Here is a 4676-nt window from a genome sequence, read left to right as displayed (position 1 = left end):
CTCTGAGCGCACGAGCGACCATCATTTTTATCCGCAGCTCGCGGATCTATTGGCGGCCGCTTATCGTGTTGCGGAAAGCTATAGGAAAGTGTGAGAAACGGTTTCCAGCTGGGAGAAGCAACATCTTTATGATGCCTTGACGAGATTACCGAGTGACGCGAAAATCGTCAATACATCGCAGGAAAATTGTCGGTAATCTTATAGTCAGAGAAATCTCGCGGAGGATATAAAATCTTTTTATTAGTGTTCGTTACATAAAATGGTTGATTCGAGCATATTTTTCTCAACTTTATTACTCGGATTATTTGAGGAAACGCATTAAATGAATGGTCCTCTTTGTAATTTATGAAAATCGTAGAAAAATGCGAATTTCAATGAAATATTGCGACATGTATTTACTTTTTGCCTTTCGCGCTAAGCCATGCTTATGAAACAGTTTTGCATAAATTTGAATCGACAATAAACGATATTACTGGCACAAGAAGTTAGTGGTATTCCATCAATTCTCATACTTCATCTTACCTTGAAGTAATCGTAAGATTTGCAAAATAGCTTGCGGGCAAAGTGAAGGAGAGGTAGTCCGGTTTTCCACTGACAATTACACGATCAATCCACTAACTGTCGCCTGTGTTAAACAGGTCGCCAATAAACGCCCACGCAGTTGCGAATATGTGTCGCTGCTTGCGCGTTAGTAGTTTCCTACGAGAGAGACCTCTTATTCTTATAAAGTAATAATTTGGGAACACTCTTGCGACGTTGTTGCAAAATCCGTATGGGCAGTAGCAATTTTAGTAATTCCGAAACGAACGAAGAATTCTTAAGGAACAGTTTAATTCTTTTATTAATATTTAACAAAAATCTCGTTTTTTCAGACAAGAGTGTGACTATAAAATATCAATTTATTATTAGCATAATTATAATATAAGCTATATAAAAAAGTATAAAAGCTATTGAGACAACATAGAATGGCATATAAAAATATTGTATACAAAATTATAAAATATATTCTGTTTCGCTTATATGTCAAGTAAAAAATAATTAGATCAATTTACAAAGTAGGATAAATTGGACATGGATATATATGTTGCTCAACTGTCAAACCGTCGTAAGAAAAATAAACACATCTCATTAGGAAACATCAGATAAAACACAAGACCGATTAAGAACGCTTGAATATTTCCTCTTTGGACGTTTTTCGTTTTGCGAGATGTTGGCAGTGTACATTGTGAATTTCGTCGAGAGTTTAATTGTTCCTTAATAATTTCTCGTTAAGAGGTTTCCGACGTCAAACACGGTGGTCCTCGAAACGCAAATGCAAATGAGGCACGTCGTTCTATATTGCGTTCGCCACAGTGGGTCGCATTAATCATATACAACCGAGGTCCACAAGCTGACTTTGACTTTGTTGGTCCATGCGACTCGCTTCGCCTGTCTTGCCATCGCGAGCGATTAACAAAAGCGGGCGACATGATATGATCACTCTTATCGAGATTGCATACAAGACCAATATTTCTTTGGTACAAATACATTTGCACTACTTTGAAGTGTGAGCGGTATAAAAAAATTAAATAATTAATTATTCTAAGAGAAGTAATTGTTAAAAATGTTTTCAATAAATACATGTTTAAATAGTTTAGTTAAACGATCGATATAATATCTCGATCATGTAGTACACAGTTGAAAAGTATTAAATTTAACATGTAATGTTTTGATACAATTTGAAAACAAATAGAAGCATATTTTTTTATTAAAATTAATATTTATAATATATTAAATTAACACTCAAGGATATTAAAAATTTTAAGGACTGGTTTTAACGTAACAAAATGTTTTTTACTGCGCAGCATTGCATATTGTATTATTTCATTTTGTAGAATTATTTTGTAGAATAAATGCTATTTAACGTTTAAGAGTTAATATGTTGTGATTAAAACGTTTCAGATTCGCTATCGAGACTGTGAGGTCAGTGAATTGATCAAGGTATCGGATTCTCCACTTCAATTGAAGCTGGGTAAGTAGATTTTAAACGCGTCTTTTCGTACTTTGAAGTTGCTGGCATGATCAGTTCTCGCAATATGTACGTATACATCATCAATGCCGAGGCCAGATTGTACTTACACGTCCCTATTCGGCGCCACTTAAGTGCCGACAAGCTTGTCTGTAACTCGTAACCACTCATCGTCGATCGGCTCTCGCTCTGTTTTCTTCTTGCCCTGTTCGAGTTCTCGATATAGCGACCGAACATATCGAGAGCAAACGGCTCTTCCGGTAGTCTTATATGGTCTTATATGGGAGTTAAGTGCGTGAGCGGCAGCGTGAGGTTGGGCATAACTCCACCAAATAGCCTTTTACCGAGCATCTTGAACGCTGGAAATCAGGAAAGAAGAAAATGACGCTTTAACGGAGCAGTAACGTACGTAAAGAAAGGGTTATAGACTTGTAAGTGACTACTTAGGTCGTTAAATAAAAGCTTCCTCGTTTAACTGTTTCATTCGTACTTCCGATGCTCGATTGAAAAATTGCTAAAACTTTATGATTTTAATCGACGAAAAAAGAAAAAAAAATTAGAAAATTGGGAAAGAATCGGTTGCAATGAAATCGATTAAGAAATCGAAGGATGTTTAAAAAAAACGAAACAAGTTCAATAAATAAAATTTTCAGGAAAAATCAAACCTTCTCATTTTTAAATCATTTATTGTATAAATATGATAATTTTTCTCCGAACATATAATAGGATATAAGAATAAAGTTTTAGACTTATAGATTAACATTTTGAGGACCCATTAGAAAAACAAAATAGAAGCCTTTGGACTTGTTTGTTGAAGTTTTATATTTACTATCTATTTACATCCATATTTTATATTTACCTTTTTTTATAATATTAATAACGATAAAAGTTAAAAGGAAATACTTTTTTTAAGTATAAAGCAATAATTTTTACTTTTTATTTACAAATTGCTCTTAACAAAAACATCCTTTGTTCTTATATTTTCCGTTTTCTGTTTCATTCTTACCAGAACAAAATTGTTCACAATGTGACGCTATTGATAAACAATTTAGCGTCAAATTTTGTTTAAATGGACTTCTTTGATTCTTGGTGGGAAAGCCTCTAAAAAGAAGGAGTACCTTTTGTTGGTCGGAATTTTTCTGGGCTGCGGGTATGCTATCGGAAATGTCTGAAATCTCTGTCGTGACTCGAGCGAGTTTATCAAGCGTTGCTTGCACAAAGCCATCAGTATTTCGCAAATGTGCTGTTCGAAGCAGACTCGCCATTCGTCTCCGGCCATTACTTTCGTGCCTTCCCTACGAAACAAAGCGCTTCCTTCCCGCCGAGCGGTCGCATAATCGACGGGTGCTCGTGCGAGCTCTTGGGACTCGTACGGTAATTGTGAGGTTAACTGATTTTTAATGATGGGTCCGCCGATTGCTACCGCGATCTCGCGCGCCTCTTCTTTACGATCCACCTCCTCCTCCTCCTCTTTTTCTCCTTCCTTACGCCTCCTCTTGTCCATCTCTCTTCTTCTGTTTCTTTATCTCCATACCTTATTATCATCTAATTTCGTTTGCGTAATTCGTCCATGTGACTATAGCAACAGTATTTACACACAATATATCATCATAAAATGGATAAATTCTAATAAAATTTATGTAATAAATTTACTTGAATTAAAATTAATTTTCTAAAATTTAACAAATTGTCATTTTTCTAAACATTTTTTCTAAGAACATTAATGTATTTTCTTTAGTAGCTTATTTTAAATGCGACATTTCTATTTTATGTTTTTTCCGAAAATACTGTACGAAAATATCCACTTATTAATTTTTTTAACTGATTTTTATTATTGAAATCATAAAGAAGTAGAAAAAATAGAAAAGACTATTTTGTTACTGTTAAAACGCCGGTAAAATACCGCTCCATATATCCGTAACGCCCGGCTGCACGTAATGATTCCTTGTTGCGGCCCCGACAATGAATGCGGCATAGCATACTACCTTGCGTAATCGCTTATCGCAACATGAATGCTACTCAAGACTAGTCTATGAATTATCGAAACGAGCGTCTTCGCGTTAATCATGTAGATGTAATATATATCGTGCAAAGCGACCGTGTAAACAGGTTTCCTTAAATCGACGAACATCGTCCTCACATGAGGCCGCGACCTTGAAGAAATTCGGATAAACGAATACCTGTCGACCACGGAACTTGACCGCGGAAATAGAATCAAGGCCTTGAATTTTAGTCGACTACCACGAACTAACTACCTTGCTGCGAATCTGCGTACCGGCGCTAAAGCTGACCCGTTTGTCTAAACGACTGGGCCGATCGTCCACGGACAATAGTTTTACGCACGAGCGAAATCAAGGTTGCGCAATGCAATCGCCATTATGTAGCGTCTGCGTGCCAAGTATATGTATCGGCTCGTTTAATTGGCGTGGACGTTCCTTCAAGGAAGTCGACTTCGTGACTTGCTCGTATTTTCGGCCGTGAGACATGAATCGCATTAAAGATTACGCATTAGAAGAAGAGTTGAATAATGGTCATAACAAAACACGACGTTCGGTCTAGATCTATATACGTGATTTGCAATCTTTTAGCAGTGCAAAGGTAATGCAGACGCGAGTCTGGCTTGCTCTGTTTGGAAACGACTGTTCAAGAACAGTCAACAATGTAACGG

Source organism: Mycetomoellerius zeteki, unplaced genomic scaffold (genome assembly GCF_001594055.1).
Source record: "Mycetomoellerius zeteki isolate Tzet28-1 unplaced genomic scaffold, Tzet1.0 scaffold25, whole genome shotgun sequence".
NCBI lineage: Eukaryota > Metazoa > Arthropoda > Insecta > Hymenoptera > Formicidae > Mycetomoellerius > Mycetomoellerius zeteki.
Note: the sequence above shows the minus strand (reverse complement) of the source record.